We start from the raw sequence: 13,776 nt of genomic DNA, 5'->3' as shown, positions 1-13,776 counted from the left end.
ACAAATGGAGGCGAGTCCATGCTATGATGGATAAAGTTTCTTTAATTAGTTTACTTTATTTCCTAAACTAAACTAATATACGTATTCTAGACCCATTTCGGCAGCATAACAACTACCGATAGGGCAAAACACGAAAATCAAATGCCACCCATACTTGGGGGCTACGATACTTGCAGTTAAACTCAGTAAATGGGGGCTTCTAACACCAACCAAAACCATCTTATACCAGTTTCAACTAAGTATTCTAGGGATTGTATTTCAAAAATCTCAAAGAATCAACTACTTCTAGACGAATAATAGTAATATAAACATGGTTATCGTCTACCAAACAATTTTGAAGTTTGAACATGGCAAGAATAAACTAAAAGTATGTTTCGCGCCATTTTTCAACAATTCAAGAGTCACAAAAATGAATTATGAAAGTAATATTAGTTCCATCACTATAATATACTTCATAATCAGCAATTATAACCAAAATGAGCAAGAAAAAGCAATAAAATCAAGTAAATTCGAAAAGAAGCAAGAACGAACTTGAACAAAGAAATGCTCATACAAGGTTCAATAATTAACCATTTTTCATGAAATTTGTTGCAAAATACTCCTTAAACATAGCATGACAACATAGAACAAACAATTTCAAGAATAATGGTCTGAATCGAAAACCCTCAAATTCGAAATTAGGGGTTTAACGATTCGAAAATCGTTCGAATTCAGCCGAAAAAGAACAAATTCCAGCAAAAAACTTACATTGGATTACGGTAAATATGAATTTAGGACGGAATTTTCTTCCTTTAGCTTCGAAAATTGCAAAAAACCGAGCTTCCTAGATAGAGAAAGGGTCGAAAATGGCGAAGGATGGAGAAAGAAAGAGTGAAGTGAAAAATCGCGTTTGCGATTTTCACTTTACTGACATAAATATCGCGCGCAACTGAATCTGTTGCGCTTGATATACCAGCGCAACTCAGAACTATGCGCGCGCCTTGCCAGCGCGACCCTATGAGTTGCGTGCGGATACTGGTCACTAAAAGGCTGGGATTTTGATTTTGATCCGTTTGATCATTTTTAACGGTTTTTACTCGTTATTAGACGTAATGGTGTGCAAATTATCAAAATCTTTTTTAAATTGCTTTGAATATTGTAGTTTGTTTTCTTTTTTTTTGTTAGTTTTTTGCATCATATTGCATGCACACCGTGCTTTGTGCCTTCCCCGCTTACGTTTTGAACGTTTTTCGTAAGAGTGCCTTAAGACGTTCCGTTGTGGTGCTTTACGTAAAAGCACCCATACACAGGTTTGTCATTTTACTCTACTGACGTTACAAATGTCCGGGTTTTCTTCTTTTTTCACGCCTGAAGCAAAAAGGAAGGCGTTTTCATACAGCGTAAAAATGCAAATGGCGTATCGTACGATGCAAAATTTTACGGTGTAGGTGTTGCGTAAAATTTCACTCAGCCCAAGCTTTGCGACATCTACCTCTCGGGAATTAAAGGTAGAGAATTACTGTAGGAGTTAGCTCACGAGTTAACAGGCGCGCCGAATCTTCAGGAACATGCACTTCTTTAATGGGAGAAAATACGATAGTTAGTGCGCTTACTAACTTACCGGATAGTTAGGGTGTCGAAATCATCTCCTGTATAAAGAAGCGACGAGACGATGTCGCGCCTATGTAGTCACGTGCCCCCAGGAGACACGTGTACTCATCTTGTGGACAAAACTGCTGAGAGAGTTGTTGACTTTCTTCCTTTTCACTAAATTTGGATATATGCCTCTAGTCATGAGATATGTATTTCTATCTTGTGGACATCCGACTCGAATACCGGACCATTTTGGCTCTAATACTTAAAACCCTTTTTTATCTTCTACTTTGTTAAAGTCAGGCTAAAGTTACAATGACATATCGAGGGACTTTAGACCAACGATGACATGATTGAGAGGAAATCTTCCCCTTTTATCCTTTTAAAACCGATTTCTTCTCATAACTTGACATCACCTAGAACACCTTTACTTGTAAAAGCGTTTTACAATTGCAAAGGATCAATCTAGATTCTTTAGCGCGTTAAGGCTAGGAAAAACTTTTTCTAGCCTTAATAGCTACTTGGTTTCAAACACTTAGCGAACCAAGGATTGTTTCAACATCCTTAAACATTACTGAAAGATTCTCTATTCTTAGAGAACTTCGCAGAATGAGTCTCGAATTTATTTCCTTGACTGCTTTGATCATCGCCTATTCTAGACTCGATCAAAGTGGGGGCTACCTGTAGGCATCTACTTTTGGCCTCCTTTCCCGACATGAAGTGCAATGATGATAAATAAAACCATCTTCGTGTTGGATCAAAGTGAAGAATACTTATTGATAACTAGTTAAGCCACAAAACACAAAAGACTAGACCAAATTAAAAATAAAAGCCAAAACAAAGGTCCAATTAACTAAACTCGGTCATAATTAGGCTTAAGCCCGTGCTTAAAACCTAATAATGACGGATATAGGAACGCCTAGGTTAAATCTTAGTGCTACCGCAAAAAAAGCCGCGCGCATCTTAAAGAGTCGCGTTGGGCTGTCGCGCGCAACTAATTCAGTTGCGCGCGACATCCAGCGCAACCTCCAAAGTTGCGCTGTGGAAGATTCAGAATTATACGGAAAATATAAAATAGAATTTTACCATAAAGCCGCGCCGAGACAAAGTTGTGCTACCCCTGGCAATGCAACCCAATCACTTGCGTTGGGATGCCGCGTGCAAATCATCTATTGCGCGCGATACCTACTGCGGCAGGATGCTTGAAACCCTAAACCTAATCATTCCCTATAAATACGAGCTTTGAACGAGGCTTAAACCGACAGAAAATAACCTAAAACTCTTGCGAAATACTTGTAAACTTGTGCAACCTAGCCCTTCTTGTCCTAAACACTTACCCTTTTGATCTTTTGTTACTACGGTGGAGGTTTCCCAACAACAAGGAGTCCATAAGTGTTCTAAACAAAGATCTAGCAAAGAGAAGTGGTAAATTCCCGAGCACTTAGCTAAACCACACTTATTTTCTTCTCTAAAAAAACTTGAATTAAATAATTAGTGTTGTTTGATTACTTTTAAAATAATTAATTAATCAATTCTACATAGTATCTTGCGTTAAATAAAGACTAGAATTGAATTAAATAATTGTTGGTTGATCATTTAAGCCAAGGCGAATCTTGTTTATTTTCTTGTCCTTTTCATGAATTTGATTAATTAAGAATAACGACATTACGATGTAATTCCTACATGAATTAATGCTTGTAATTAAAATCAACTAACATAGTTTTACGTATCGCGTTGCATATATTGTTTGGTTATGAAATTGTAAAAAAGGAAGAGCTAGTAGAGGCCGCACTAGGGCTAGGATAACGATTCCCCTCTAAAAGGAACGTTATTTTAGTACCCTCGCTCCCGACTCATTTCTGGTTTATAGGGCCAATTTGGCATGGGTAAACTTATGATTCATGCTAATTATTCCATGAACTCCACATGGAAGAAAGGCATGAATGAGGTTTATGAGTTTTTCCTGAAACTGATTGGCGTCTCCTACTTGTTTCTTACAAAAAAGCATAATGATATAATCAATTCTAATTCAAGGTCCCCCAAACAGTAAGGAATTAAAATCCTACTACACCCTAACAAGTGTAAAGTCCTAAGCTTTTAAGTGGCCAAGGGAATTTAAGGAGAGTACCCCTTACGATGGGATCACCCTCCTTACACTACGAAACATAAAATAATTAGAATTTCATATTTCAATAATAATGTCTTAGAATTTTGATAATACATTGCGTTACTGGTCCTATTCTTTGACCAATGCTGACAAATCAGAGCTGGAATTTTTTTATGTCAGAGGCTTATTAGCCTTAAGGCATGTAGCAGTTGAACATGATTTTCTTAGGGCAGCTCTAGATTTTGGAGTCCAGAAACGCATTGTTTCAAATTTGATTATGATGAAATCTGTCCCCTACCGGAGGAATTCGGTGCCATCTTTGGTTTTCCTGCCAGAAATCTCATTGTAATGCCTACCCTACATGAGTATTATTACCAAGACTTTGAACGCCATCTGAATCTGACATATCCAGATTTAAATAAAATTGTGTGTTGTAATGAAGTAGATTTAGAAAAGCTTGCAAATTTGTATTTCAATCGTCCTGTCTTAGAGTCTTATCATGTATACCGTAGAAGGGCTTATATTTTTTGCATGTTTAACAAGATTTTATTTGCAAATGGTAGGGTAGGACATGCTTATTTAGCGTCTGTGCTTGAACATGTTGAATCTAAGAGATCTCCTATGCCTACTTGCCTTGGAGAAACTTTGCTGGCCCATGGCGAAGCAAAATGTGACCGGAAAGCCATCAGGAAGGACTCTCTAGTACTGTTGCAGGTAAAATCGCGGTCCAATTAGCCCCCGTGACACGGTGTCCCCATGACACTTAGCAGACACCGTGTCACGGAATGAGGCTGCCGTGACACGGTGCATTCTGACGTGTCACGGTGGTTTTCTGCATTTTTTTTTCGATTGATTTTTTTTGTAGATTTGATTGATGGAGCGTTTAGAACTCTTTGAAGCCCCCGACGATATTAAAATATATGGTCCCAATGATCTGGTCCGTAGGAAGAAGAAAATCTCTGCAAACATGTCATATGATGATTGGAATGTCTTCTTTGCAAAGAGAAAATGATCCATTCGGTGGGTGGTGCCTTGGTGGAGACTTACTAGGATAGGAAGAAGAAAATCTCTGCAAACATGTCATATGATGATTGGAATGTCTTCTTTGCAAAGAGAAAATGATCCATTCGGTGGGTGGTGCCTTGGTGGAGACTTACTAGGATGGTTGGCACGAATAATACTCCGTATTGTCGCGTTCCTAGTATTTCAAAGTTGAATTATATTTTCCTTTTTGATTAATGCGGCAATATGGACTTAAACAAGTATTTCCACGCTATAACTCGTGAAGTATCGTTGCATGAAAGTAACGTTCATAAGTATCAGACTTATTGGATTGGAAGACCTTTGTGGACCGTTTCTGCGAGTAACCAAGCTCCTTCTCCCTTGTCTAGTGCATACAAGGCATGGTTGAATCTTAGAAGTAGAAGGGATCGAGTCGGATCACGCAACTTTGATGTGAAGGGACGTCTTGGAAGTAAGAAGGCGCCTCCTAAAGATCGTCTAGGTCCGAGAACACAAGGGATTGAGTTTAAGAATCCTATAATGCCTCAAAAGAAGAATTATGTGAAAGGAAAGGGTAAGGAAAAGATGGTTTATAGAGAGAAGCAATAATTCTAAGAAAGGTGAAAGGGGTGAAAGTTCAACTAGAGGTGTGATTGTTCGGGCTACAAAAGACACATTAATGGTGAAGGCCGACCTAGTTGAAAAAGAGAAGGAGGTTCCTAAAGTGAAAAAGGATTAGGTCATTATTTCTTTTCTTATATGATTTAAATTTCTAATTTTTAAATAAGGCGCATGATGCCAATAATTGTAGTCACATTTATTTCAATAATAATAGCATATATATTTTCGCCTTAAATAAAAATTGCAATAACTTTTTTTTTTCCGAGTCAAGAAGTTGGACGCAATGGAATAATAATAATAATCGTCGAACAAGTATTCGTAAAACAATAAAATAATAGAATTTGCAAAGTCCAGAATTTGCCGCACCACTAAACAAATCTGTCGCGTCATGCTGGAAAATCCCGTGAAGCGGGGATTGTTTTCTGTATTTTTATAATGCAAAATCTATCGTGCCATGGTGCAAATTGCCATGACACGGTAAACATTCCCGTGACGCGGTGGATACTGACGTGGCACGACACCTTTTTTTTTGCCGTGCCACGGGGTATTACGCCGTGCGGCGGTGGCGGCTGCCGTGGCGCGGTGAATGCTGAACTGGCGCAATAGCTATTATTGTATGATTTTCTTGATTTTAACTCCATTTCGTTGTCTTGTGTATTATACTTGATCGACGGAGGAAGGATTTTATTTTTTAAAGTGGTCGGGCCTCCTTGAGGGTTTGCCTACGTATCCTTAAAAAGGAATCAGGCCAAACGTAGCTCTATCGGGTCATGAACCCATGCAAATAGGCATACAATTTCTTGAGTTGATCCAAATTGGTTGAATTGTGGAAACCGTTGTCATCCATGTCCACCAATTGTATCGCTCCACCAGACAAAATGGATTTAACAATGTATGGACCTGACCAGTTTGGTCTAAAATTTCCCCTTGGACCTAACACATTTTTGCGAAGTGCCTTAAGCACCAAGTCACCTTCCTTGATGTTCCTAGCCTTGACTCTTTTATTGAAATTTCGTGCCATACGCTATTGGTAGCTTTGGACATGATGCAAAGCTTCCAAGCGTTTTTCGTCAAGTAAGACTAGTTTATCATATCTTGCTCTAACCCAGTGAACTTCATCTAATTGGCTTTCCAACGCGATTCAGAGAGAAGGGATTTTGAGCTCTATTGGTTGTACAACTTCAACTCCATAGACCAAAGAGAAAGGGGTAGCCCCCGTTGATGTACGAACAGAGGTTTGATAACCCCAAAGGGCAAAATGTAGCTTACTTGGCCAATCTTTGTAATTTTCCGTCATCTTTTCGATGATAGTTTTTACATTTTAGTTGGCTGATTCAACCGCACCATTTGTATGTGGCCTGTAGGGTGATGATATGTGATGCTTGATATGATATTTCTTTAATAATTCTGAGCACTCGACTTGGAAATGCGTTCCATTATCACTGATCATCTCATGAGGTACCCCATAGCGGCATATAATATTTTTCTCAATGAATTGAGCTACATGTTTTGCCGTTAACTTAGCATATGAGGCAGCTTCGACCCATTTAGTGAAGTAATCGATCACTACAAGGATGAACTCATGTCCCCCTTGTCCTGGTGGCGTTATCTTTCCAATGATGTCGATACCCCCAAGTAGAGAAAGGCCATGGGGATGTGTATGTGTAGAGAAGAGAAGGTGGACCGTGCTGCAAATTTGCGTAGACTTGACACTTCATACATTTCTTGACGTATTCATAACAGTTTCTCTCCATGGTAGTCAAATAATAACCTTTTCGTTGAATTTTTTAGACTAACATCTTCGCATTCATATGTGTTCCACATATTCTGGCATGAAGGTTTTCCATGGTTTTGTGCGCTTCTTTCTTTTCTATGCAGAAGAGATTTCTCCCTAGTGCAATCCTCTTGTGGAGTTCTCCCCTAATGAGCAAAAACTGTGAGGTTAGGAGCCTCAAAGCACGACGTGTCTTTTTATCATTGTTAGGAGGGTATTCTCCCTTGGTCACGTAGTTAAGGATATCCGTATACCATGGCTCTTCATCTTCTTCTTGTGATTCTTGTTCGTCATCAAGTGCATGAACGTAAGCCGACTCATATCTTCTTTCTATTGTCAATGGCATTCTGATTGTGTCAATTGGAATTCACACCATTGATGCTAACTTAGCCAGTGCATCGACAGACTGATTTTCTTCTCTAGGCAAGTACGTATATTCCACTTCATCTAGTTGCTCCGTGAGAGTTTCCACATGAGCATGATACGTAGCGAGACTTTCACTTCTCACTTTCCATCTCTTAGGGATCTGGTTAATGATTAGTGACAAATCACCGTAGATTCTAAGCTTCTTAATTCCCAAGGCCAGAGCTGTTTCTAATCCCAAGATGCATGCCTCGTACTCTACGGCATTGTTAGTGACATCAAAATCGAGCTTCATGAAAATTGGGATATGCTCTTCATTGGGTGATACGAGCAAGACTCGTACACCACAATCCTTTTGGTTCGAAGCTCCGTCGAAATAGAGCGTCCAGCTATCATCTTCAGTCATGAGTAGATCTTCGTCAGGGAAATCATACTCATCTTCTTCTTTCTAAACTTCTTCTAGTGAAAAATCTGCTAAGAAGTCATAAACCGCAAAACCTTTGATGGATTTTTGTGGTACAAACTTCAAGTCAAAATGATCAAGGTTGACTATCCACTTTGATAATCTGTCATTGAGTGTTTCTTTTTCGAACAAGTACTTGAGAGGATCCATCTTGGACACGACATGCACTGTATCAGTGAACATGTAATGTCTTAATTTCTGCGCGGCCCACACGAGTGCGAGACACAACTTTTCAAGTAGTGTGTATCGCATCTCATATCCTTGAAGCTTCTTGAATATAGGTTCACATATCGCCGTGAGTTTTGATATGAACCTACTTATATATTGCAGCCTTCAATGAAGCCTCGAATTTCTTTCCCAGTCTTGGGTGGTGGCATGACCTTGAATGCTTTGACTTTTGTGGGATCTATTTCCCTCGAGAACTGATCACGTATCCAAGTAGTTTGCATGACGTAACTCCGAATGCACAATTTGCTGGATTTAATCTCATGTTGTACTTGTGGAGTCTTTCAAAGAACTTGCGAAGTGCAATGATGTGGCCTGGGCGATCCTTTGACTTGACGATCATATCATCAACATAGACCTCCACCTCTTTATGCATATCATGTAACAATAATGTGGCTGCTCTTTGGTAGGTGGCACCCGCGTTTTTCAACCCGAATGGCATTATCGTATAGCAATATGTACCCCATTATGTGATGAATGTGGTTTTCTCCATGTCTTCTTCGACCATTAATACTCGATTATATCCCGCGTAGCCGTCCATGAATGATAGGAGTGCATAGTTTGCTATCTTATCGACCAGAATATCAATGTGAGGTAGAGGGATCCCATCTTTCGGGCTTGCCTGATTAAGATCCCTGTAATCAACACACATTCTGACCCTTCCATCCTTCTTCGGAACTGGAACCACATTAGCTATCAATTCTAGATACTTGGATAATTTGATGAAACCAGGAGCCAATTGCTTTCTGATTTCTTCCTTGATTTTGAGAGCCACATCTGGTTTCATATGGCGCAACTTTTGTTTGACAGGCTTCATACCGGAATGAGTGGTATGGTATGTTGAGCTATATCCATGTCAATTCCTGGCATATCTTGGTATGACCAAGCAAATACATCAACAAATTAACTAAGCAAGTTAATTAGCTCTTTGCGTTTGTCTTGACTTAGTGTTAATCCAAATTTTACTTCTTTGATAGTCGTATCATTGGAAATATTAACTGTGTTTGTATCTTTGATAATTGTTGTTTTATTTTCGTGTTCTTCCATTGCTTTTATTATTTCTTTGTCATTTTTATCATTAGCAAGGCAATATTGGTCAGGGTTAGGGGAATGACACGCATCGTAAGCAAAGGTACTTATTTCATTGAATTCATTGGTCATTACATCAAGGAGGGCAAGGTTAGCTGCGACCTCCCCGGCATTATTTGGGATAGAAAGAGAAGACTCAATAAGAGACACAACATTAAGGGGAACTACATTAGACTCTATGGCAGAAAGGGAGTCAGCCTTAGATCCTAAAGACTTGTCTACAGACTCAGACTCGGACTCATACCCAGACGATTCAGATTCATCAAACATAGGACCTTCGCCAACGGTCACTTCCAACTTTTCTCCACTTGGCGTAGTGATCTTCACCGTCTTGCGCCATCCCTTTGAAATATCATTAGCCAGGACGATTAACTCAGAGGGGTCAAAATCTTTGCTTGATATGACAGATTGAATGAGCTCAGAATCGTCATTGCAGACAGGCCTGGATTCATTCTTTTCTAGTCCAAAAAGAAGATTTTTTTCATATCCTCTAAGCTTGGACTTGCTAGTTGCTCGGTTATGAAGATCTCATCGCCTTCATCGACGAAGTCACAATCAAGGAACATCTCAAAAGCTGGCTCACGCTTCCCATCGTGGAAGAAAGGCTCAAAGAATTCATAGCGTGGGAAGTTTTCCCCTTCTTTGATGTACTGGCCATTGAGAGTGAAGGGATACGGGTCCATGGCCATTTCCTTCTTCATGGTTCGAGCATTATTGCAAGCCTTCATTTTCAGGAGAGCTTGTTTCATATCTCCTTTTGTTGGCTTGAATCCCAAGCCAAAGATATCCTTCTTAGGTGCACCAGGATGGCCCCAACGTTCAGCCATTTTGTTTTTGAGTCCAAGGGTCATTCCAGGGAAATGCCCTTGCTTCTTCATAATGGCATTGACATTGGTGTTTGAATAAGGATCAAAGTCTAGGTGACACTTCTCCTCTTCTTCGATCATGAGAACATCATTCAATGAAAACCCCCTAGAGATCTTCATCTTCCTCGTCATGTTCGACATGTACGATGGGAGTATCAATAACTTGAATGCGCATGGGGGAGGCATCAATGGTAATTGGGACCTCTCCAACTATAGCTTTCACCTTTTGGTGCAACGACGATATGATCGCCTTTAGCTCATGATGCTAAGGACGACCTAACAGAAGATTGAAAGAAGCCTTAATGTCCACCACCTGAAACTTAGTGTGATGTTCAATGGCTCTAGTAGTTATATTTAGCATGATAGTACCCATGGCTGGACGACGAGTATTATCGTAAGCACGGATCCCTTGAGTAGAGGGGATCAATTCTTCATCTTTTATGCCCAAATTCTTTGCAGTGCGGAGTGGGCATACATTGATTGCAAAGACATTATCAACCACGCTCATAGGAACATTCATTTGCCTACACACCACAGTGAGGTGTAAGGCCTTGTTATGTTGGTCCCCTTCCGGGGGAAGATCCTTGTTAGAGAAGGAAATAAATCAGATTATTTGTACTTGGCAATTTAGTAGTGAGAAAGCTGACCAGTCCTTGAGGAGTCATATCATTATCAACTCATATTTTCACCAGAACATTCATCACAGCCTTTCAATGCTCGTGGGTGGTGACCAAAATCTTCTATACATTCATTTCAACCTTAGTCTTTTGTAATTGCTTGATCACATCGTTATTCATAGGGTCGATGGGATTAACTATTGGCTGTGATTGCGGTGGAGGTTGAGGTGGACTAGGCTATTGCAACCGTCCATTTCTGGTGAGAACCTTAACCTCAAGGTCTCCCCAAACATCTTCACTAGTGCCAAGAGATGAACAAGCTATATCTTTGAGATAGACGTCTTCATTGTCACTATCCCAAATTCCATTCACTTCTTCATAGTTTGAAACAAATACAACTTCTGGTAGAGGTTCATTCACAAGTTTAATGAGTATTGACTGATCAAAGGAGACTTTATCTCCCATGATAGCCAAAGCATCAAAAAAGGGACATGTTTGAATATTTGGCTTTTGTCCCCTGGAGGTACAGGAAGTTGATTAGCATCAATCAGGTCTTGGATTGCATCCTTCAACCTCCAACACTTCTCAGTAGTATGACCTTTTCCTTGATTAAACTTGCAATGAGAATTAGGGTCATAGCTAGAAGTTCTGCTCTCTGGTCGAGGTTCTGGAAAAGGTCTAATTAGCATAATCAATCCTTGACAATGCAAGCGATCAAAAGCAGCATCGTAGGTCATTCCCAAAGGCGTGTAAACCCTCCTTTGCCTTTGGAATCTCTGAGGGGGAGCATTAAGAGCTAGCACATCATTTACATTGACATTATTGGTAACATTATAAGGCTTGGAAGACGAAGAAGAAGGAGTGTCGTTCTTCTTGTTTTTCCAAGTGTTGTTGTTATTATTGTTGCTACCAGCAGTCTTCATCAGTTCATCTTCGATATTGATCCCAATATCGTACACAACTTCGAAGGTATTCACAAGCAAAAACTTCAAGTGTGCTTGTACTTATGAGTCAGATTTGCAATAAAAAGGCGAACCATCTCTTTCTCTTTAGGAGGATCACCAAGAGTGTAGTTGTTTCTCTCCACCTGCTTAAATAAGTAGCGAAGCCTTCATTCTCCTTCTATTTGTGAATGGAGAATTTACGTTCAGAAGTCTTGCCTTGGATGTTACATTTGTAACGGTTCATAAAGCTTTCAGTAACATCCTCCCAAGTAGCAACATGTTTGGATTCCAGAGAGTAAAACCATTGTTGACAGGCATACTTTAAGGAAAGAGGGAACACAGTAGGGAAGAGTGTCACATCTAATCCCTTAAGAGACATGGTCGTAGAAAAAGCCTTCAAGTGGAACAACAGATTATTGGTAAGCTTGAAATTGGGAATGTCAGCAGTGGAAAACTTTTCAAGATTTGTCCCTTATGGACGAAGAGGTGACAGGTTGCTCCACATAGGTGAACTCTTCAGAGATCTTGCTCATCTGTTCTATGATCTTGTCCGTTGCAGCGACAGTGACATTGTTTTGATTGTCTTGCTCTACCGTGTTGGCCCTGGTGGTGAGCGGTTGCATCATGTTAGACAACATATCAATGGTCCTGTTAATGTTCTCAATATCCTCCTTAGTAGCCATTGGTTGAAAGTAGACTAAAGACGGACTTTGTGGAGATGATTGAGGTGGTTTCCTTGTACTCTTCTTTGGTATAAGAGGTTATTGAGGTATTGACTCAAACCGTAACAATCTACCCCTTCTTCTTGACCAAGTGTTGTGACATCGAAACAAACACAACTTTAATGACTAGACTTATTCTTAACCCATCCGGAAAAAGAAAAGGCAAATTTTTGTATTTTTTTAAATTTTCTTTATTTTCTAGAAAACATGTATGGGAGGATACCATCCGACTTACTCCGAAAAAAAACAAAACTAAAATAAAGACACAAGACCACCCTAAAGTAGGGTCATGAAATGGTACGCGACTAACGGAAAAGTGGGTGAACTCGACACGACATGTGAGTGATTACATGAGGTTATGGACATGTGTTATGACCGTATAGCTAGACATGATATCAAACCAAATATACGAACCACATAAGCACGCACAAAGACAATAAAAAAACTGACTGGACAAACCACCTGGGCACCGTGTCACGGTGCTGTATGTCGTGACACGGTACAATGCACCGTCAGACGGGACAATAAACTATATCACGACATTGCACACCGTGGCGCGGCAGACCTTCCGTGACACGGTGCATAATTCCAGGCCTAAATGTTGCGTAATTTCTAGGTTTTAATCAATTTTCAGTCCGTACTAATTATTATGTGGAAATAAAAACCCTCGGTCTTAGGTTAAACAAAATGAGCAAACACATGTGGGTTAGCACCAAATAAACCACGTAGCATTTAGTCACGATGATGTAAAAAGAGTTCACAACCTAAGGTCCAGATCTATGTCCAACTATTGGTCAAGCTTTGGGTGTCAAAAGGGTACCATGGTTAAGAGTTTGGACGCGTTAGCAAGGCAGCCTCCCTAGAGGGTGTATGCCAACGGGCGGCTCCGCGAGTTCGTGATGAAATCGAACTCGATTCCTTGGTTAGCAAGGCAGCCTCCCTAGAGGGTGACGAACCTTTATTGCCATGAGCGTTTTTGGGTTGATAGAGCTTAAATCCCTCGGGGCTAAGACGTATGTAGAACACACACAGGTTTTCAGAATAACCAAAGGAAGTTGACTTTGATAAGAGAAAATAAGCCACTAGACTGATTTAAAGATTGTCGTGACACGGCAGCATCTGTCGTGGCGCGGCAGTCAGAAAATCTGACTGGTGTCCTATTTTCCTTCGTTCGGAAACAAGTTATTCAATTTTTCCTACGGGACAGACCTAAATGCGACGTTAAAACGTCTATGCTTATGCAAAAATGCCAAATTAATCACAGGAATATTTTTCAAGAATCTTTCAAGTCTCATCCACTCATCTTCATTAAATATCGATCACTTAAATCGATAAATAACTAAGAACCCTCCCCAATGGAGTCGCCAAATTGTAGGCGTCGTTCAAAGTGCGCCTACGTTAAAGCATGTAG

This window comes from Chenopodium quinoa, unplaced genomic scaffold (assembly GCF_001683475.1).
Source record: "Chenopodium quinoa cultivar QQ74 unplaced genomic scaffold, ASM168347v1, whole genome shotgun sequence".
Taxonomy (NCBI): Eukaryota; Viridiplantae; Streptophyta; class Magnoliopsida; order Caryophyllales; family Amaranthaceae; genus Chenopodium; species Chenopodium quinoa.
Note: the sequence above shows the minus strand (reverse complement) of the source record.